General features: G+C 35.8%; 1 protein-coding gene across 9 annotated transcripts in view; it reads left to right on the plus strand.

Annotated features, from left to right (window-relative positions):
* VPS8 (VPS8 subunit of CORVET complex) overlaps window positions 1-24,598 on the plus strand; it is a 268,778-nt gene that overhangs the window by 198,648 nt on the left and 45,532 nt on the right. The gene's annotated exons all lie outside the window — the stretch shown is intronic.

Raw genomic sequence — 24,598 nt, forward strand, 5'->3', positions numbered from 1 at the left:
ACCCAAAAAATACCCCTGACCTAGTTTCTCCCAGATAACACTTAAGAATGTCTACACTCCAGTGGTAGGCATCATTTATATGTGCACCCATTACATATGGAACAGTGCCAGGTACTGTGCTAAGTGCTGGGGGTACGATAGTAGACAAGACATTTGCCTTGTGGAGTTTATAACCAATGAAAGTATAAACAGGTTTTGAATAAGTGTTCTGAAGTTCTTTCTGACACCAATTCTGTCAGGTCTCTGGACTGGATAACCAACAATTCAATTCAGTTTGGTCACTAACTACCAGATGTTAGCGTCAGACTTCCCAGGTTGAAGAGTTCATTGCCATTAGCCTGCCCTCACTTCAGACTCCAGTTCAGAGGGGGAGTCCAGGTTACCCACACTCCAGTGGTCTGACTTGGAGAACCCAGGGATCCCTGTGATACCCTACCCCTATACTAGAGTGACTCAGAACTTAGGAAACTACTTTACATTTACCTGTTTATTATAAAGGATACAACTCAAATAGCGAAATGGAAGAAGTGAATTGGGTGAGGTATGAGGGGTAAGAGGAGATCACGCTTCTATACCCTGTCCTGACATACTACCTGCTTGGTACACCAATGTGTTCATAAGCCCAGAAGTTCTTTGACCTCATTTAGGGGTTTTTATGGAGGTTTCATAGTCATAATTGAGTAAATCATTGGCCATTAACTCAGTCTCTAGCCCTCTCACCTCCCCATAGATAGCAGTGGGGGTGATGGGCAGGGGAAAACTTCCATGGCTTACTCTTTCTGGTGACCAGCTGTCATTCTGAAGCTATGGAGGAGTCCCTAGACATCCATAATCTCAGTAGCATACAACAGGCACTCTTATTACTTAGGAGATTCCGAGAGTTTTAGGAACTATGTGACATGAACCAGGGACAAAAAAAATCAATGTTTTTTATTATATCATAAGTACTTACAAATGAATATGCTGTAAGAGCAGATAACTAATAGATATAATGTGGACATGGGAGGTCATGGAAGAATTCCTTGAAATGCCATGTTAGCTGCCCTAAAAAGAAAAAAAAAAAGTAAGCTAGACAAATATAAGTGCAGGGGTAGGCAGAAGGAGGAATATTACAGGCAGAGGGAACCAATATGTGGAACAAACATATAGCATCTCTACTGTGAAGCAGAAAAGAATATGGGACTAGACATTGGATCCACAGGGCAAAAGAGAGTGGTATGAGATATGGCTAGTGAGATAAACAGGGACCACATTAATTATTTTTATGTTTGTGCTAAAGAAATAGGGAAGATATTGATGGGTTTTGAGGAAGGAATGATATGATCTGATTAGAATAGGTTCTTGTTGTTTTTTCAAAATAGTATTTTTAAAATAACACTGAAGAACATACAAATGGCCAAGAGACATATGAAGAAATGTTCAACATCACTAATCATCAGAGAGATGCAAATTAAAACAACAATGAGGTATCACCTCACACCTGTCAGAATGGCCACCATCAATAAATCATCAAACAACAAGTGTTGGCGAGGGTGTGGAGAAAAGGGGACTCTAATACACTGCTGGTGGGAATGCAGACTGGTGCAGCCACTATGGAAAACAATATGATGTTACCTCAAAAAATTAAAAATTGAACTTCCATTTGACCCAGTGATCCTGCTTCTCGGAATATACCCTAAGAAGCCTGAAACACCAATCAGAAAGAATATATGTACCCCCATGTTCATAGCAGCACTATTTACAATAGCAAAGATCTAGAAACAGCCCAAGTGTCCATCAGTAGAAGAATGGATAAAAAAGCAGTGGTACATATACACAATGGAGTACTATGCAGCTGTAAGAAAGAAAGATCTCTTATCCTTTGAGACGACGTGGAGGGACCTGGAAAGTATTATCCTAAGTGAAAGAAGCCAAGCAGAAAAAGACAAATACCACATGATCTCACTTATATACGGAATATAATGAACATAACAGTCTGAGGAATACGGTAGACCCAGAAACATGGAAGTAGGGCACAGACTGACATCTGTCAGAAGAGGGGGTGGGAAGAGATAAACCACAGAACTTATATGCATGTATACATAACCAATAGACATGGACAACAAAGCCGGGGACGGGGCGGGTGTGGGGTGGGGAGGGTGGTGCCAATGGGGTAAAAAAGGAGAAACATCTGTAACAAAAAAATAAATTAAAAAAATTTTAAAAATAAAAAATAAAATAACACTGAAGATTTGAAAGGGAAATAAGAATGGATAGAGGGAGACCAAGAATATTGAAGTAATTTAAAGAAGAGAAGTGGTAACTTGTTCTAGAATAGTTGAAATTGGGATGGAGAAAAGAGTACATATTTGAGATGTGTTTAAGATGAGCACAAACATCAAAAAAGAGAATTCATTGTTGTAGTTAGTGATGTCTGCATGACATAAAGGTAAAGATGTTTAATATGGTTTCCAGATTGAAAATTTTGTTAACTATACATACAAAACGCTTTCTTAGGGAAGGAAAGACAGGTCCTGTGATTTCCAACATCTTTCTAAGCTGAAACCAAATACAGATGGGAAACCTTTATTTTATGCAGATACATAAGGCATTACATCTTGGGGCACTTCAGTTTTTTCCTCTTTCAGGTATATCCTGTGCATAAAGAAGCTTGTAACTACATGCATACTGTGGCCTAGATATTAACATTTAGATTCTTTTTCCTAGATGGCCCTGAGAGGCTAAAAGACTTTTTTTCCCTTAAAATGCAATTACATATTATATATGTAATTATATAATTTAATACATATTTTACAAAGAGTAAAATTCATCTTCTGCTAGTTTTGCCAACCACGTTTACAATCAAGATAAAGAGCAGTATGATTACTCCCCCTCAGAAGATTCCTATATTTCTTTGTGGTCAACATCCCCACACCCTCAACCCTTGGCAACCACTGATTCATTTGGGGTTAATTTTTAATAGGGTTTTAATAGGGTGTGAGATAAGGATTGAGATTCATTCTTTTGCATGTGGATATACATTGAATTGCTCTTGTACCTTAGTCAAAAAATCGACTATGGATGTGTGTGTCTATTTCTAGATTTTTTATTCTATTCTTATTCTATTGCTCTATATTGCTATCCTTTCTCCAATACTATATCTTTATAGTAAATCTGGATATCAGATAGTATGAATCCTCTAACTTTGTTCTTCTTTCTGACATTTGACTATTCTACTTTTGTTTCTTTTCCATATAAATTTTAAAATCAGCTTGTCAATTTCTACAGAAAATCATGCTGGGATTTTATTAAGATTGTGTTCAATATATAGAGCAATTTGGGGAGAATTGACATTTTAATAATATTGAGTCTTCTAGTTCATGAACATGTCTCCCAATTTATTTAGCTGTCTGATTTATTTCATCGGTGTTTTTTTGTTTTTGTTTTTTAAATATATTTTTTATTGATTTTAGAGACAGATGAAGGGAGGGGGAGAGAGAGAAACATCAATGAGAGAGAACATTGATTGGCCGCCTTCTGCATGTCCCCAACTGGAGAATGGGCCCACAACCTGGGCATGTGCCCTGACTTGGAATCAAACTGGTGACCTCTTGGTGCATGGGTCGATGCTCAACCACTGAGCCACACCAACCGGGCTCATCAGTGTTTTGTAGTTTTGTCATATAAATTTATATGTCTTGTAAGATTTGTTTCTATTTAATGACTTCAATGCTATTGTATATTTTACTGTTTTATATTTCAATTTTGAATTGTTCATTACTGGAATATAGAAATACAATATATTTTTGTGTATTGATCTTGTATCCAGTAAGCAGTGCCTTACTAAGCTTACTTATTAGTATTAGTACTTTTTGTAGATTCTTTATATTTTCTACATATGCAAATAATGACTTTTATTCTTTTCCAATCTGATGCCTTTTATTTCTTTTTCTTCCATTATTGCATTGACCTCCAGTACAATGTTGAATAGGAATGGCAAGAATAGACGTCCTTGCCCTGTTACTGATCTTCTGGGGAAAGTGACCTTTTTTTTTTTTTTTTTTTTTTTAATCACTAAGTATAATGTTAACTGTAGGCTTTTTGTGTGTAATCTTTATGTCATGTTTAGGAAGTTCCCTTCTATTTCATGTTTTGCTGAGAATTTTTTCATGAATTGGTGTTAAATTTTGAAGCCATTTATACTACATTGGTTGCCCTGTTTCCACATCCCCACACCTCTTACAGTGAAGAAGGACAATAATCTATTTCATTGTTTTTTCTAGAAAAGAGAAATTATTTTGAAATTGTATCTACATGTCAGGGCATCTTTATTTCTGAGGCCATCCCATTCTCCAGGGTAGGAGAGATGATTCAACCTTTACATTCTTTAGGAAACTCCAGTAAGATTACTGATCAGATCCTCTTGAACATCTCTGTCTGATACTTCCCAATAATGAAACAAGCTAGAATGAGAACTGTTTGGGATTTCTTAAATTTTCCTGTCACTTTTATTCTTATTAAAATATTGTAAAAAGATCTACTAGGTTGGTAACAAAAGAAGGAAAGAGGAAATGAAATTTACCAAATATATGTTTGAGATGTATTTATGCCATTATTCACAACTTTCAAGGATCATGTATTTTCTATTTCACAGTGGGAAGAACTGGATGTAGTGCAGAGAGGGAGGACAAATATTTGAACTCAAGTTTGTAGGACCATCTTTACCCCCCAGTTTTCCTGCCTTCTGCCTTTTCTTTTTTTAGCATTCTGGCTGTATTGAAACATGGTAAAGCTGATTTATAAAATACATCCATACCATATTGGCTGTGTTATTTAAAATTTCTTACCAGCGTGTGAGCCATTCACATTTTTTTAAATCTTCGCCCGAGAATATATTTTTTATTGATTTTAGAGAGGAAGGGGAAGAGAAAAAGAGAGTGAAACATCTATCAGTTGCCTCCCATACATGCCCCGACCAAGGATCAAACCCGCAATCTAAATATGTGCCCTGACCGAAACTGAACTGGAAACCTTTTGGTGCATCAGACAATGCTTCAACCAACCGAGCCACCTGGCTAGGGCAGCCATACACATTTTTCATTTTAAAAAAAGTTAAGTGAAATGAAAATGATAACTTTTACTAAACTTTTTTTCACAAAAGTTCTACTTTGCTCTCTTAATTTCTTTTGAAAATCTATGAGCTGTGGTTTAATTCCTAGCAAGTGTATGGTAGGTAACAAAGGTGAAGGTCCCAGTGACTCTGAAATCAACCTGAGACTGCCTATCACCTGTTGCTGTATACCCCCAAGAAGCATTTGAAGCTTCTCACTACCTTTGTAATGTGATCCTTCTATCAAGTAACTTTATGTCCCTTTCCAAGACTTATACTTGACTTTTATTTCTTCAATTTTTGACTCCAACACAATAGGATGCAATAGTTACCCTCAAAACTGTGGGTTTTGTGGATAAAGTCTTTCTTCTTACTGCTCCTTTCTCACTTCTGTTTTTCACAGCTGGTAAATATGTACAACCAATAACTCTGACATATTAGGTGCCTTCCAGAAGGTTTGCACAGACGTGATGGGAGTTCTTCTCCCAGAAAGCCTGCTTTCCTCTGGAATAAGCACTTTTCTTCTGTACCAACAGGAAAAAAATGACACAAATTTCATTCTTTGCTTATCTCCTCTTTCCCCGCTCAGGTTTAGAGCAACTCAGTCTGAAATGTAGGTCCACAGAATAGATCTTGCAAGTCTCTGTGATTTCTTGTTTTGCTTTCTCTACATATTACCCATTGCTGAAATACATTGGAGTAACTAGTTCAACCAACAAACTTATCATTCAACTCAACAAATGTTATTTCAATATAATATTACATAATATAACACAATAATATAATTTAAATTTTATCTTTATTTTTTAATTAAATTTATAGTAACAACTAACCATCTTCACTGGTACTGATTAGCTTTAGAAGAAATTAATTTGCTATTCATTTTAAACATAGTAAATGATGCCTGGCTGGTATGACTCAGTGGACAGAGCATCATCCCATGGACTGAGAGGTCCCAGTTCAATTCCCAGTCAGGGCACATGCCCCGGTTTCAGGCCTGATCCCCAGTAGGGGGCATGCAGGAAGCAGCTGATCGGTGTTTCTCACATTGATATTTCTCTCTATCTTTCCCTTCCTCTCTCTCTAAAAAATCAATAAAAACATTTAAAAATAATAGTAATAAATCTTAGTCAACGGGCAACATAGTATAAATTTTTAAAAAATAATTGAAGATTTACTATATTTTAGTTTTAACATTATTATATCAGCAATAGGGCTTAGAGTTCTTGAGAGCTGATAACACACTAACACAGTATTACCGGAAACATTCAAGTTGTTACTCCTTTTAAAACTTCCAAAATCAAGAGCATTAGAGAATCATTAGAAAGTGTTTTATAATGTATTGTTCTATATCTTTTCACATTTGGATAAATCATCACTTATGAGTAGAAAGCCACGTACATTAGTCAAATATCAGAGTTTTTATTTTTTTCAATAAGAGGTAACTTTCTGAGGAAGAAGAGGAAAGGAGATAAACATAGGCCTATTCATCATTTAAAATCACAAAAGAAGATAATTAAATGAAATAAGTTGATATTTTTTCCTGGTACTTGGAATGGTTTTTATTTCTTTGTTTTTAGAGTTGTTTAAGAAAATGTTTTGTCTTTGGGGGTAAATTTATAAATAATGTCAGAAGGAAATGTTTACAACTTCCAAAAAATTATTCAGTAAATGACATTTATGTATGCTCAGTGGTAATTTTCTGTTAACCATTGTACATTGCTTATTTATTTTGGATTCCCACTATAAATTAGAAATTTGGTTTACATGCTATTTTATAAAACAGGAACACTAGTATTAATGCCTTATTTTCATTTGTTCATTTTCAAAGAATATTAGCTCCCATTTAGGTTGGAGTTAAGAATAAGATTTCAGTTTTTGGTGATAATAGCATTTCTCAAAAGAATATCTTCTAAATTAAATTTACAGATTAAATGAAGATTAATACATCTCAGACCCACAGAGAGATGATAAATGAATGATTCTAACATAAATGAATGTTTGTGAGGAGACTTTAGCCCATTTTCCAGTGATCTTGTTATACTTTAGTATTGAGTGATTCATCACTTCAGCCAATAGTTAACATATGCCTACTTTGGGCTAAACACTATTCTTGATACTAAGTATACATTGGTGAACAAAAAATGTATAGTCCCCCCATCATGTAGCTTACCATCTAGGAAAAGAGCTAGACAATAAACAAACAATATATCAAATATATAATTTGACATTGTGATAGGTATATAAGTGCTGGGGGGGGGGGGAGTGTTATGGGAAGGATAGCAGGCGGGGAAACCTACTTTGGATTGGGTGGTTAGGGAATATTATGTGCAGGTTGATGTTTAAGCTAAGATCTGAAATATAAGAAGGTATGAGCCACGGGAAAAAGATTTCAAGCAAGAGAGATCTGTAAGCACAGAGGGACTGAGGAGGGAAGTGACTTATTCAGCGGACTGAAAAAAGATCAGTAGCTGGAACACAGTGACTAAAGGGGAACATGGCAAGGAATGAAGCTGAAGATGTAGACAGGGCCACATCCTGAATAGCCTATGAGACTCTGGCAAAGAGTTTAGTTTGTATTCTTGAAGTGAACACAGGAAGAGTTTAAAACAAGGGATTGATATGATGTATTGATTGTGACTGTGGGAAATGGATAGACAGCAACATCTTTATTAACTGCCAGGTCTTCACCTCTTTGCCAGAGCAATGTAACAGTCAGATTCCTAAAGTTCTATAAATTTGTGCGCTTCCCTTTGATCAGAAAAATCTTATATCTAAGGGAGTAAAGGATGACAGTAGTACCAAGAAAGTGTTTCCAGTCTTTATGTAGAACAAAAGCTTTGATGGAAATATGGGCATAGGGTATTTAAAAATTTCATTGTCCAATTAAATTTGAAAAAATGTCTAACTTGACCTGTAATCAAAGATATACTGGTTAAACAGCAATATGATGCCATTTTTTATGTATTAACTGGAAAAATTTTTTAAATACAAAATAAACTGTCATACATTAAAAATACATATGTATTTATATTGATAAGGATATAAGGAGACAAACACTTTTATGCATTACTAGTGGGAATGCATATTTTTACAAGTTCACAATCCCTTACTCAAATCCCTTTGGCTAAATATGTTTTAGAATTCAAAAAAAATATTTTAAAAAGATAATACAGGGGCTTCCATTTCTAAGATGATGCATTTGGAGTTTCTTGATGGGGTGGGAGTGGACAAAATATATAAAACAATGGTTCTCAAGACACTGGACCTCAAGAAATAAAGGAGAGTGACTCCTGAGAGACAACAAATTATGTAAACCCTAGGACTGACCCCAAATTACTGCCCAGAGAAAGTTCCAAGCCATGGTGCAAGGAGTGGGGGCCAGAGCAGAACTTATCAACCTCTCCAAGTTCATGAGACAGAGCTGGGAGTCCAGGGAAGGCAAAGTGGCTAGAGTTCACCGGAAAGACAATTGCACAGGAGAGAGCCATGCACAGAAAGAGCTCCAGAGATGTGCTGAAGGCAACTTAGAGTGTAAAGTTGAATACTGCCCCACTCGTGTGTAAGAAAACTACTCAGTGCCAGAAAAAGAAGCACCCAAAAGAATTAAAGGTAACAATGCCCCAAATTCACATAAAGTGAGAAATAATGCCAGCCTAGAAAGCTTCATAGTCCACAGGGCAGCACTAAGAGTACTAAGTAACCTCTTGACCTCAGTATTAAGAGAAAACTTAACCTAGACTAACTACTATGCTGATCTCACCTACCAAAGTTGAAAAGCAAAATCTAAAATGATCACATTTCCAGGTATTTTAACCACATCCCAGAACAAAGTTCAAGAATATGTTAAGGACTTCTGGTCAGGATGGCGGCGTAGGTAAACGTGGTATGCGTCCTCCCACAGCCACATCAAAGTTATAACTAAACTACAGAACAACCATCATTCAAAGCTACCTGAAATCAAGCTAAATGGGAGTCCTACAACTATGAAATTGAAGAAGTAGCCACATCAAGACTGGTAGGAGGGGCGGAGGGGCGGAGGGGCGGAGGGGCGACGGGCTGGTCCCACACCCACGTGTGGCGGATAAAAATTAGAAAGATACCTCGGCTGGGAAGGTCCTCTCTGAGGACTGAGGGGTCCCCGTCCCACACCAAGCTCCCAGCTCAGGGTTCCAGTGCCAGGAAAAGAAGTCCCCATAACTTCTGGCTGGAAAAACCAGTGGGAACTGAGACTGAGGGAGGCTGAGGCTTCTGGAGCCCCAGGCAGCTCCTCTTCAAGGACCCATGCACGAACTTACTCGGACTCGCACCCTCCGAGCTCCAACGTTGGGGAGGCAGCTTGAAAGGCACCCGAGACATATGGGGAAGAACTGAGTTGTTTGGCATTGTAGCAAGGGCTGGAGAGGTGGCTTTCTCCTGGACAGATGTGCTCTCAGAGGCCTTTGTTCTCTGGGTGAGCCCTTCCCTGGGACTCCAGCAACCTGGCTCACACTGTTTGCCTTGCCCTGGTGATTCCCTGAGGCCCCACCCCACCCAATTTTCAGTCCCACCCATGCTGTTGCCAGTTGCTTTACCATAGGATTGACCTGTCTTGGATCCTGCTTCAGGTTTTTCTAAATTCTTTCAAACAAGCAGCATCTGGTCTCAGCTAGTCCCATACCTCTCATTAAGAATACATAGAAACAAACACAGGGAGGCAGCCAAAATGAGGAGACAAAGAAACAGGTTCCAAATGAAAGAACAGAACAAAACTTCAGGAAAAGAACTAGGCAAAATGGAGATAAGCAACCTAACAGATACAGAGTTCAAAACACTGCTTATAAGGATGCTCATAGTGAGAACCTCACTGAACTTAGTGAGGGCCTCAGGAGCATAAAAAAAGGACCAGTCAGAAATGAAGGATGCACAGTCAGAAATGAAGGAGGCACTAACTGAAATAAAGAATAATTTACACAGATTCAGTAGGAGAGTAGGTAAAGCCAAGAAGGAAACCATTGATTTGGAATATAAGGAAGCAAAAAACACCCAATCAGAACAGCAAAAAGAAAAAAGAATCCAAAAAAATGAGGGTAGTGGAAGGAGCCTGTGGGACAACTTCAAGCATACTAACATTCGCATCTTGGGGGTGCCAGGAGGAAAAGAGGGAAAACAAGAAATTGAAAACCTATTTGAAACAATAATGGCAGAAAACTTCCCTAACTTGGTGAAGAAAACAGACATACAAGTCCAGGAAGCACAGAGAGCCCCAAACAAGATGAACCCAAAGAGGTCCACACCCAGACACATCATCATCAAAATGCAAAAGGTTCAAGACAAAGAGAGAATCTTAAGAGCAGCAAGAGAAAAGCAGTTAGTTACCTACAAGGGAGTTCCCGTAAGACTATCAACTGATTTCTCAAAAGAAACTTTGCAGGCCAGAAGGGAGTGGCAAGAAATATTCAGAGTGATGAAAAGCAAGAACCTACAGCCAAAAGTACTCTATCCTGCAAAGCTATCATTTAGAATCGGCCATATAAAGAGTTTCTCAGACAAGAAAAAGCTAAAGGAGTTCATCACCACCAAACAATTATTATATGAAATGTCGATGGGTCTTCTTGAAGAAAAAGATAAAATATGTGAACAAACAAAATGGCAATGAATACATGTCTATTGACAATTGAATCTACAAACAAAATGAACAGGCAGAACAGAAACATTCTCATAGATAAAGAGAACACTTTGTTGGTTGCCAGATGGGAAGGGGGTTGGGGGAATGGGTGAAAAAGGTGCAGGGATTAAGAAGTACAAATTGGTTGTTACACTGACAAACCTCAAAGGGAAGGGGGAGTGGGGGTGGAAAGAGATAAACCAAAGAACTTATATGCTTATATACTTAACCAATGGACACAGACAACAGTGTGGGAAAAGGCAGGAGGGGGGTCAGAGTGGGGAAGAGGGGGTCAATAAGGGAAAAATGGGGGACATTTGTAATACATTCAACAATAAACATATATTTAAAAAATAAAAAAAATTTAGATTATGCTTTAAAAAAAAAGAATATGTTAAGGATTAGAAAAATATCTAACCCAACAAAGTAAAATTCATTATGTCTGGCATTTGATAAAACATTACAAGGCAAGCAAGAAAGCAGAAAAATACAAGTCATAAAGAGAAGGAAAAAATTAACTATGTGATATTCTGAGAAAGGGAAAACTATGGAGACAGTAAAAAGATCAGGGATTGCCAGGGGATGGGGGGAGAGAAGGATGAATAAATGAAACACAGAGGACTTTTAGGGCAGTGAAAATATTCTGTATGGTACTATAATGGTAGATATATGTCATTATACATTTGTCCAAACCCACAGAATATACAATGCCAAGAGTGAACCCTAATGTCAACTTTGGACATTGGGTGATCATGATGTGTCAATGTAATGTGTCAACAATTGTAATGTTCCACTCTAGAGGGAGATGTTGATAATAGGGGAAGCTGCACATATGTGGGAGCATGGGATATATGGAATATCTCTGTACCTCTCTCAATTTTGCTGTGAACCTAAAACTGCTCTAAAAAAAAGTATTTTTTAAAAATCAGGTAATTGAAACAGACCCAGAAATAGCAAGATGATAGAATTAGTTGAGAAGACATTAAGACAGTTATAATAATTGTCCATATGTTCTAGAAGCTAGAGGAAAGCTATAACATGTTAAATAGAGATACAGAAATTTTAAAGACCCAATAGAACATCCAGAAATTAAAACTACAGTGTCTGAGCCCTGGCTGGTTTAGCTCAGCATTTGGAGTGTTGGTCTGCGGACCAGAGAATCCCAGGTTCCGGTTCCTGCTAGGGGCACGTACCAAAAAATAAATAAATAATAAATAAATAAATAAATAAATAAAAACTACAGTGTCTGAGATGAAGAACACACTAGATGGGATTAACAGCATGGTGGACATTGCAGAAGAAATAATTTTAACTTGATTATATAGCAATAGGAACTGTCCAAAATCAAACAGAAAAAAGACTAAAAATAAACTAATAAAGCATCAGTGAACTCCAAAACAACTTCGGGTAACAAAATATGTGTCTAATTGGAGTCCTAGAAGAAGTAGGGGCAAGAATAATACAGAAAAAATAATGGAAGGAATGTAATACAGGGTTTGAATTCCAGTAATGGCAGCGTAGCCTGTATTAGACAGCCCTTCTGTTAATAACGATTATAAGCTCTAGACAAAATATTTTAAAAACTTTGTTTAGAGAACACAATCTTAAAGAAGACAAGCAAACTAGAGAAGTTCGACACTTAACTAGCTTTTCCCTTAGGGCACTTCTCAGTTTGCCTTGGAGTATTACTGGGGCAAAAGAGCTTAAACAGAAAGTAGCATTCTAACAAGATGAAGAAACAGAGGTCAGAGTTCAAGAACACCAAAACAGCTATAAACTGAGAGGGGAAATCTCAGAAAGAAGGGTACCACGGCAGAGGGAGCTCCAGATCTTTTTATAGGTTTCAGAATTGCAAATACACCAATAATGCTCCAGCAACCAGGCAGGAAGTAGCATCAGAAGAACTAATGAACTGAGCAGAGATTCCATTTCAGCATCTGCATAGTGTTGTTTGAGTGTAAGTCTTGGCAAATAGAGGGATTGGTGAAACAGATCACTGAAACTGCAGGAGGGCTGCCCCAAGACTACAGGCAAAAGCAAAATAAATCTTGTCTAACAAAGCCAAAGCTCAAACTATCATAGGATCATAGGATCAATGGGAAGAAGGAAGAAAATATAACTTAAAATGAAGAGAAAAAGCATCGATAAAAGCAGATCGACGGATGAGCCAAATGTTGGAATTCACAGTCAGGGACTTCAAAATAGAAATTAGAAATATGTTAAAAGATTTAGAGGAAAAGATCAGAAGAATGATTGAACATATGGGGAAATCTCAGCAGATAAACGGAAACTATAAAATAAAACAGTGTTAATTCTAGAGCTAAAAAACCATCTAAAATGAAAAGTTCATTAGATAGATATCAACAGCATTTTAACATTGAGACAAATGTTAGCAATAAATCTGAAGACAGTTCAATAGAAATAGTTCTAACTAAAGCAGAGACAGAAAGGATTGAAAATAAGTGAAAAGAACTCTCAGTGACCTATGAAACAATATCAAGAAGTCTAGCATATATATTATTGGAGTTCTAGAAAGTGAGGAGAGAGAGACCTGGCAATGGGGTGACCTAATAATGTCTGGAATTTTCCCACATTTGGTGAAAAAAGTCAACCCATATGTCTAAAAAGTTCAGCAAATCACTAACAGAATAAATACAAAGAAAATCACACTCATATACATCATAGTCAGTCAAACTACTAAAACCAAAGTTAAAGAAGAAATCTTTAAAGCTGCCGAAGGAGGACAATAATAGGAATGATGGATGACTTCTCATTTTAATAAAAGGGGGGAAAGCCAGAGGACAATGAAATGACATTTTTGAAGTGCTAAAAGAAAGATAATATAGGGCATATATTGTATATTATATGATATTCCCAGTGGGGTCTAGGGTAGCATCCCATAATCAAATGCTTATGTGGGATAAATAAAGACTGTAAACAGCCTCACTTCAGTTCACGTCAGATTTTGCTGTTAGGTAGATGACTTTTGGTGTCAAAAGTTTTTAAAAAGAACTCCTTTTTGGTTTCAGAGCTTTTAGGATTTTAGAATTATAGGATCCATCTTACTTATCAGAAGAAAAATTGGCACTATATAATTTTAAATGTATACACCCTTAGAAGGCAGGGATCTAGAAGAATCTGTGCAATAGATACAATATGTGAAGAATGTGTGCCACATGGTATATACAAGGATGTTTATGACATCATTTTTTAATAATAAAAAATTTGAAAACAACCTAAATGTTTCAATAACCTCCCAGCAGTTGATTAAATTAGTTATGGTATATCTATACAATGAATGGACTCTTATATAGTCATGAAAAATCATGTTATTAAAGAATATTGATATGGTGAAATAAACATTCTCAACATGTAACATGAAAATATAGCAAAACAGTGAGATTCCCAATGTTATTAGTCATTATTGGTAATGTGATTGGATTGTGACTTTTATTTGCTCTGCTTTGCTTTTTTGTATTTTCTAAATTTCCATTCGTGAACAAGTATTTCTTTTGTAATCAGAAAAATCAAGATTCACAAAGTGACAAGTTTTTCCTATTGTCATTAAACTTCAGATCAGATTGCTTCTCTAAGATAGGAATCATTTTATTATCAAAGATCACCAAAGTTCAGCATTATTATTAAGGCCATAGCTTAATATACTTACTCATCCATATCCCCAGATCTGGGGTCTGCACACCTGGATTTAAAGTGTCTCTTTTAAGCTGCATTGCCTGAGGCATTTCCAGGAGGAATCCTGTTAAATGAAAAAAAGACCTTTCATGAGCGATACTGAACCATTTCTGTTGCCACTTCAAACACTCTGGCTTAATCTCCAGAGAACAGCTTTCTCAGATAAATTGTCCAGCACCACATCTAGTTCTTGGCTTGTTCTTAAAAAGTCTGCGGATTCTTTCATGAGGTCATTTTTTTTTTAAGCTTAAATATCTACTTTGCTTTGAAAATCTATTTTCTCCCTTTTCAAAAAGAGCATACCAGGAGTTAAAATTGGATCACGTTTAGCAAGCTACATCATACATCTGGAGTAAATTCCAGAGTATTAATATCATGGTATGTTAGAGCAAAGACTGTCAAGTCTAATTTTTGCAGACCTGCTAAATCTGAAAGGACAATCTGGATAGCCAGCAGTTTCTGTCCCTGAGCTGAGGTATGTTTTCTAAAATTATTCTGAAAGTCAGAGGGAAAAGGCAAAAAAGCCTTCAACATGGTCCTATTTGAATAGCTTGAATAGCCACAGTGATAGGAAATGTCTTCATCATCTTTACTGTAGGCTCTTAGAATTTAATGGTTAAAATTGGAAGAGGCTTAAGAACTTGAATCCAATTGCTTATCCAGTACTTATACCTCTTTTTCATCATTCTAAACAGACTAACTACTTTAATAATAATTTCATTTTTTTTGAAATTCATAAGTTGATATTCTCATTTCATATATTAATGTTTGTATATTTAATATTTGCTAAAATTCACTACTGAAACCATGTGGACTTGGAGTTTTCTTGGTGGGCAGATTTTATAACATTTAATTTCTTTAATAAATATAGGGCTATGCCTTTTTCTGCTTCGTCTTGGATCCATTTTTGTAAGTTGTTTTTCAAAAAATGTGTCCTTTTTGTTTAATTTTCCAAATTAATTGGCATAAAATTGTTCTTAGGGTAATAGGGTCTTATTATCTTTTAAATGTTTGTAAGTAATGTTACATATGGTAATATATTCTCTTTTTTTATTCTCTTCTTCTTGCTCAATCTAAATAGCAGTTGACTAATTTTGTTGGTATTTCCAAAGAACCAATCTTGTCAACCTTGTTAATTTTCTCTATTGTTATTGTTTCGACTGCATTGATTTCTGCTTATTATTTCATTCCTTTTACTTAGTTGGGTTTTACTTTGATCTTCTTTTTCTCGCTTATTAAATTGGAAACTTAGGTCCTTTATTTTAAACCTTTCTTATTTTCCAATATAACATAAAAAAGCTATAAATTTTTAAAACACCATTTTAACTGTATCCTATAAATTTATTTAAATGCTTTATTGAGGTATAATTGATATAAAATAAATTGCACATGAAGTATACAAATTTGGCTTATGTATATATCCATGAATCTACCACCACAATCAAAATACTTGACCCTATTCATCACCAATTCAATTTACTCAATTCCTTACTTGTGTTCCCTGAAAACTACTGATTTTTTTTTTTTTATAGCAATAGATTAATTTGCATTTTCTACAATATAGTTAAATGGGACCACAAGTATGTATGCTTTTTTTGGTCTGGCTTCTTTCATTCAGCATAGTTATTTGAGATTCATCAACATTGTTATATCAAGAGTCCATTCCTTCTTACTGCTGTTCTGAGTAGTGTTTCATTTTACGGATATACCATAATTTGTTATTTTACCTATTGATAGACATTTGGACTTTTCTAGTTTCTGGCTATTACAGATAAAACTGTTATGAAGATTTGTGTACAAATCTTTGTATGGAGGATACTTTTATTTCTCTTGGCCAAATACCTAGAAATAGAATGGCTGACTCATATGAAAAAATTATGTTTATCGTTTTAAGAAACTGCCAAACTGCACTGGCTGGCATTGCTCAGTGGTTATAGCGTCAGCCCACGCACTGGAGGATCTCAGGTTTGATTTCTAGTCAAGGGCATATGCGTGGGTTACAGGTTTTATCCTCAGCCTGGTCGGGGCTCATGTGGGAGGCAACCAATCAATATGTCTGTCTCACATTGATGTTTTTCTGTCTCTTTCTCTCTCTTACCCCTTCTTCTTCCCTCCCTCTCCCTGACCCTCACCTCCCTCTTTCCCTTCCACTCTCTCCCCCCCCCAAAAAAAATCAATAGAAAAAATATCAATAAAATAAAGAAACTGCCGAACTGTTCTCCAAAATGGTTGTATCATTGTACCCTTCTACCAACAGTATATGAGAATTTCAGTTCCTCCATATCCTTGGAATAGTCAGTCTTTTTATTTATTTATTTATTTTAATTTATTAATGAGAGAGAGAGAGAGACATTGATTTGCTGTCCTATGTGTTTATGCATTCATTGATTGATTCCTGCATGTGCCCTGACTGGGGATCAAACCCGCAACCATGGCTCATCAGTGTGACACTCTAACCAACTGAGCTAACTCACCAGGGCTAGTCAGTCTTTTTAGTTTCATCTATTCTAATGGGCAGTAGTATTATTTCATTGTGTTTTTAATTTGCATTTTGTGAATGACTAATGATGTGAAACATCTTTTCATGTTTTTATTGGCCATCTGTATATTTTCTTTAGATAAGTCCTTTGCTGATATTTTAATTGCGTTGTTTGTTTTGTTGTAGAATTTTAGAAGTTCTCAATATATTATGGATATTAATTCCTTATCAGATATGTTATTTGCAATTTTTTTTTCCATTCTGTAAGCTGCCTTTTTACTCTATAATGTCCTTTGGTGCACATAAGTTTTTAATTTTGATGAAGTCAGATTTGCCTGTTTTTTAAATTATTGTGCTTATACCTTTAGTGTCATATCCAGGAAATCATTGGTAAGTTCAATGTCATGAAATTTCCCCCTATGTTTTCATCTAAGAGTTCTATTGCTTTAGCTCTTGCATTTAGATCTTTGATCTATTTTGAGGTAATTTTTGTATGTGGTGTTAGATAAGAGTTCAGCTTCATTCCTTTGCATGTGGATCTTCAGTTTTGTTGAAAAGACTGTCCTTTCCCCCATTCAATGGTCTGGGTACCTTTTTTGAAAATCATTTAACCGTATATGTGATAATTCCACATGATCGTGATGCATGACCCTTTTGATGTGCTGTTGAATTCGGTCTGTTAGTCTTTCTATTCTATTCCATTTGGTCTAAATGTTTACCTTTATGCCAGTAGCACACTAGCATTGTATTAAGTTTAGAAATCAGAAAGTGTGAGACCCCCAACTTCATTCTTTTTCAAGATTGTTTCCATACAAATTTTAGGATGGATTTTTAGAAATTTTCTGCAGAAAAAAAATGCCATTGGAATTTTGATAGGAATTACATTGAACCTATAGATAGCTTTAGGCAGAATGAACATCTTAACAATATTAAGTCTTCCAAAACATGTTCACAGAATGCTTTTCTATTTATCTTTGTCTTCTTTATTTTCTTTCAGCAGTATTTTGTAGTTTTCAGTGTATAAGTCAACCTCCTTGGATAAGTTTGTTCCTAAGTGTTTTATTCTTTTTGATGGTATGGTTAATTGTTTTCTTAATTTTCTTTGCAGATTTTTCATTGTTAGTATATAGAAACACAGACTCATTTTTATGTGTTGATTTTGTATTCTGCAACTTTGCTTAATTTGTTTATTAGTTCTAATAGGTTATTTTTTGTAATCTAAATTTAGAGTTTTCTACATATAACATAATGTTATCTATAAACAAATAATTTTACTTTTTTTTTCTAGTTTGAATGCCTTTTATTCTTTCTCTTGTTAAATAGAGGTGGCAAAGCAGGCTTTCTTGTCTTATTTCTTATCTTAGAGAAAAAAGCTTTCAGTGTTACACTACTGATGTTAGCTGTATATTATATTATATTATATTATATTATATTATATTATATCATATCATATATCATATCATATTATATTATATTCACACATACATTATATATATATAACCTTTATTATGTTGAGGTGTTTTGCTTCTAATCTTAGTTTGTTGGGTATTTTTGTCATGAAAAGGTGTTAAATTTTGCTAAATGATTTCTCTGCATCATTTGAGATGATCATGTGGATTTTTTCCTTTATTTTGTCAATGTGGTATATCACATTTATTTATTTGTATATATTTGCCTCCCAGGAATGAATTCCACTTGGTCATACATAATATATGATCTTTTCAATGTGTTGTTGAGTTCACTTTGCTAGTATTTTGTTGAGGACCTTTGCATCCATGTTCATCAGGAATATTGGCCTATAGTTTTCTTGTGGTGACCTGTCCAGCTTTGGTATCAGAATAATGCTGACCTCCTAAAATAGTTTGCAAGTGTTCCCTCCTCTTCAGTTTTTTTGGAAGATTTGGAGAAGGATCAACATTAATTCTTTAAATGTTTGGTACAATTCACCAATGAAACTATCTGGTCCTAGACTTTTCTTTGTTGGGAGGTTTTTGATTACTGAATCAGTTTCCTTACTAGCTATTAGTCTATTCAGATTTTGTTTCTTCATGATTTAGTCTTTGTAGGTTGTGCATTTCTAGGGTCTAATTTTCCTTTGATTTCTTCTTTGATCCATGGGTTATTTTGAAGTATGTTACTTAGTTTCTGAATATTTGGAAATTTTTCCAGAAATCTTTCTGTTTTTGATCTAATTTATTTCTGTTTTGGTCAGAGAACATTCTTTGTATGACTTGAATTCTTTTAAATTTATTGAGAATTGTTTTATTGACAGAAAATGGTCTAAGTTGGTAAAAGGTCCATGTGTACCTGAAAGAATATGTATTCTACTTTTGTTGGAGGTGGGGTGTTCTGTAAATGTCCATCATATCAAGATAGTTGTGTTGTTTAAGTCTTCTAGATCTTTTTCTTTTTCTTTTTAATTGAGATATACTTGACATGATTGTGTAGTTTTAGGTGTATAACATGTTAGTTTGATACATTGATATATTTCAGTATGATTACTATAGCAGCATTAGCTAACAACATCATGTAACATAATTATTTCTTTTTTGTGTTGAGAACAGTTAAAATCTAGTTTCCTAGCAACTTTGAAGTTTATGATGCAGTATTGTTGACTATAGTCACTATGTTGTGCCTTAGGTCTTCAGAACTTACTCATTTACTAGTTGCAAGTTTGCACCCTTAAGTTATATCACCCCAATTTTGCCACATCCAGCCTCTGGTAACTATCATTCTACCCTGTTTTTATGAGTTCAGCTTTTCTAGATTCAACATATGTGTTATCTCATATATTTGTCCTTCTCTGACTTATCTCACTTAACATAATGTCCTCAAGTTCCATCCATGTTGTTGCAAATAGTAAGATTTCTTTTCTTTTTATTGCTGAATAATATCCCAATGTATGTATGTATATCATATCTTCTTTATTCATTCATTCATGAACACTTAGGTGGTTTGCGTACTTGACTGAACATAGTGTGCTGATATCTCTTCAAGATACTAATTTTTAATATATGGCCAGATATATAATACTTTTTAGATATATAATAATTTTTAATTTGGAAGAACCACCATATTGTTTTCATAATGGCTATACCTAAATTTACATTCCTATCAACATATCCCATTTCCCAACACATTCCATTTTCCTTACATCCTCACCAACATTTGTTATGTTTTGTCTGTTTTATAAAAACTGTCCTAACGAGTGTGAGGTGATACCTTATTATCGATTTGATTTGCATTTCCCTGATTCAGGATCTTTTTGTTGGCCTTTTGTATATCTTTGGAAAATGTCTGTGTAGGTCCTTTGCCCATTTATTAATTTGGTTTATACTTTCTGCTTATCTACTTGTTTTCTCATTTATTGACAGAGGAGTATGAAAAAGTCTCTTCAATCAATTTTTATATAATGTGCTTTTTGAATGTTTTTATTTTTTGTTAATCCTCACCTGAGGATATTTTTCCATTGATTTTTAGAGAGAATGGAAGGGAGGGAGGCAGAGACAGAGAGAGAAACATTGATGTGAGAGAGAGACATCGATTTGGTTGCCTCCCACATGACCCTGACCAGGGCCAGGGTTAAACCTGCAACCAAGGTACATGCCCGTCACCAGGAATTGAACTTGTGACTCTTTGGTCTGCAGGCTGACTCTCTGCTGAGCCAAACTAGTCAAGGCTGTATTATTTACTTTTAAGCTATTAGATGCATAGATGTTTAGGATTGTTATGTCCTCCTGATGAATTGACCCCTTTATTATTATGAAATGATTTTCTTTATCCCTGGGAATAATCTTTGCTCCGAAATATAGTGCTATTATGGTACACCTTTTCAGTCTTTCTGCTTTAAACCTATGTGCCTTTATTTCTTTCTTTTTTTAAAATTTATTTATTTTTGTTACAGATGTTTCTCCTTTTTCCCCCACTGATTCCCCCCCAACCCTGTCCCCACCTTTTCCATGTCCATTGTTCATGTATACATGCATGTAAGTTCTGTGGTTTATCTCTGCCCCATCACCCCCTTTTCTGCGGATTGTCAGTCTGTACCCCACTTCCACGTCTCTGGGACTACCCCATTCCTCAGACTGATATGTTCATTATATTCCACAAATAAGTGAGATCATATGAAACTGGTCTTTCTCTGCTTGGCTTCTTTCGCATAGGATAATAATTTCCAGGACCCTCCATGTCGTCTCAAAGGATAAGAGATATTTCTTTCTTACAGCTGCATAGTACTCCATTGTGTATATGTACCACAGCTTTTTTTTTTTGTTACAGATATTTTACCTTTTTTACCCCATTGGCACCCCCCTCCCCACCTCACCCCCGCCCCGTCCCCGGCTTAGTTGTCCAAGTCCATTGATCATGCATACATGCATATAAGTTCTGTGGTTTATCTCTTTCCACCCCCCCCACCCTCTCTTCTGAGGGATGTCAGTCTGTGCCCTACTTCCATGTTTCTGGGTCTACTGTATTCCTCAGACTGTTATGTTCATTATATTCCGTATATAAGTGAGATCATGTGGTATTTGTCTTTTTCTGCTTGGCTTCTTTCACTTAAGATAATACTTTCCAGGTCCCTCCATGTCGTCTCAAAGGATAAGAGATCTTTCTTTCGTACCGCTGCATAGTACTCCATTGTGTATATGTACCACTGCTTTTTTATCCATTCGTCTACTGATGGACACTTGGGCTGTTTCCACATCTTAGCTATTGTAAATAGTGCTGCTGTGAACATGGGGTACTTACATTCTTTCTGATTGGTGTTTCAGGCTTCTTAGGGTATATTCCTAGAAGTGGGATCACTGGGTCAAATGGCAGTTCAATTTTTAATTTTCTGAGGAAACACCATACTGTTCTTCATAGTGGCTGCATCAGTCTGCATTCCCACCAGCAGTGTACTAGAGTCCCCTTTTCTCCACACCCTCGCCAACACTTGTTTGATGATTTGTTGATGGCGGCCATTCTGACAGGTGTGAGGTGATACCTCATTGTTGTTTTAATTTGCATCTCTCTGATGATTAGTGATGTTGAGCATTTCTTCATATGTCTCTTAGCCATTTGTATGTCCTGTATGGAGAGGTTTCTATTTAGTACCTCTGCCCATTTTTTAATTGGGTTCTTTGTCTTCTTTTTGTTGAGTTGTATGAGCACTCTATATATATTGGAAATTAACCCCTTATCTGATATATCATTGGCAGTTATGCTCTCCCATACAGTGGGTCGCTTTTCCATTTTGATGGTTGTATCTTTTGCTGTGCAGAAGCTTTTTAGTTTGATCTAGTCCCATGTGTTCATTTTCTCCTTTGTTTCTATTGCCTTAGGTGATGTATCAATGAAAATTCAGCTGTGTATGATGTCTGAAATTTTGTTGCCTACATTTTCTTCTAGGATTTTTATGGATTCATGAGTAATATTTAACTCTTTTTCCCATTTTGAGTTTATTATTGTATATGGTGTAAATTGATGGTCTAGTTTCATTTTTTTGCATGTAGCTGTCCAATTTTCCCAGCACCATTTATTAAAGAGGCTGTCCTTACTCCACTGTATGCTCTTGCCACCTTTGTCAAATATTAATTGAGCATTGCCTTGGGTCCATTTCTGGGTTCTCTGTTCTGTTCCACTGGTCTATATGCCTGTTCTTGTGCCAGTACCAGACTGTTTTGATTACAGTGGCTTTGTAGTATAACCTGAAATCTAGTAATATGATCCCTCTAACTTTGTTCTTCTTTTTCAAGATTGCTGTGGCTATTTGGGGTCTTTTTTGGTTCCATATGAACTTTTGAAGTATTTGTTTTAGTTCTGTGAAGTATGTCATTGGTATTTTTATGGGGATTGCATTGAATCTATAGATTGCTTTGGATCGTATGGACATTTTAATGATGTTAATTCTGCCAATCCATGAACAAGGTATGTGCTTCCACTTTTTTATATCTTCCTCTATTTCTTTTTTCAATGATTTGTAGTTTTCTGCAAGTAGGTCCTTTATTTCTTTAAGTTTATTCCTAGGTATCTTAATTTTTTTGCCGCAATGGTAAATGGGATTGTTTTTTTTAGTTTCTCTTTCTGTGAGTTCATCATTGGTGTATAAGAATGCCGTCAATTTATTGACATTAATTTTGTATCCTGCTGCTTTGCCAAATTCATTTATTAAGTCTAGTAAATTTTTGATGGAGTCTTTGGGGTTTTCTACATATAGTATCATATCATCTGTGAATAATGACAGTTTCACTTCCTCCTTTCCAACTTGGATCCCTTTTATTTTTCCTTCACGTCTGATTGCTGTGGCTAAGACTTCCAGTACTATGTTAAATAAGATTGGCGAAAGTGGGCATCCTTGTCTGTTCCTGTCCTTAAGGGAAATGCTTTTAGTTTCTGCCCATTGAGTATGATGTTGGCTGTAGGTCTTTCATATATGGCCTTTATTATGTCGAGATATGATCCCTCTATTCCCAGGTTGCTGAGTGTATTTATCAGAAATGGGTGCTGGATCTTGTCGAATGCTTTTTAAGCATCTATTGATATGATCATATGATTTTTATCTTTCATTTTGTTCATGTGGTGTTTTACATTTATTGATTTGCGGATATTATACCAGCCTTGCATCCCTGGGATGAATCCCACTTGGCCATGGTTAATAATTTTTTTGATGTATTTCTGGATTCGATTTGCTAGTATTTTTTTCAGGATTTTGGCATCTATGTTCATCAGTGATATTGGCCTGTAGTTTTCTTTCTTTGAAGTGTCTTTTTTTGGTTTTGGAATTAGAATTATGCTGGCCTCATAAAACGAGTTTGGAAGTCTTTCTTCTTCTTGAATTTTTTGAAATAGTTTGAGGAGACTGGGTATTAGTTCTTTTTTAAATGTTCGGTAAAATTCCCCGGTGAAGCTGTCCAGGCCTGGGCTTTTGTTTGCTGAGAGAGTCTTGTTTACATCTTCAATTTCTTTTGTTGTTATTGGTTTGTTCATGTTTTCTATCTCTTCCCGGTCCAATTTTGGGAGACTATGTGTTTCTAGAAGTTTGTCCATTTTGCTTAGATTGTCGAATTTGTTGCTGAATAGTTGTTCATAATATTTGTTAACATCCTTTGTATTTCTGTGGTGTCAGTTATTGTTACTCCTCTTTCATTTCTGACTTTGTGTAATTGGGTTTTCTTTTCTTTCTTTCTTTTTTTTTTTTTTTTTCTCCTCACCCAAGGATATTTTTCCATTTTTTCTACAGATAGAGTGGAAGGGAGAGAGAGGAAGGGAGAGAGAGAGAGAAACATCGACGTGAAGGGACACATCGAGTGGCTGCCACCCGCACGACCAACCAGGGCCGGGGACAAACTGCAACTGAAGTACGCGCCCTTAGCGGGAACCGAACCCGGGTCTCTCACCGCTGAGCCAAACTGGCCAGGGCTTTTCTTTCTTTCTTGGTGAGTCTAGCTAAGGGTCCATCAATCTTGTTTATCTTTTCAAAGAATGAGCTCTGTTTCATTAATCCTTTGAATTGTTTTTTGGTCTCCATGTCATTTATTTCTGCTCTGATTGTTACTGTTTTCTTCCTTCTACTTGCTCTGGGGTTTTCTTTTTGTTTGCTTTCTAGTTCTTTAAGTTGTGAGGTTAGATTGTCTATTAGAAATTGAGATAGCCCTGTAGTGCTATGAAACTTCCCTCTCAGAACTGCTTTTGCTGCATCCCATCGATT

Source organism: Molossus molossus, unplaced genomic scaffold (genome assembly GCF_014108415.1).
Source record: "Molossus molossus isolate mMolMol1 unplaced genomic scaffold, mMolMol1.p scaffold_m16_p_5, whole genome shotgun sequence".
NCBI lineage: Eukaryota > Metazoa > Chordata > Mammalia > Chiroptera > Molossidae > Molossus > Molossus molossus.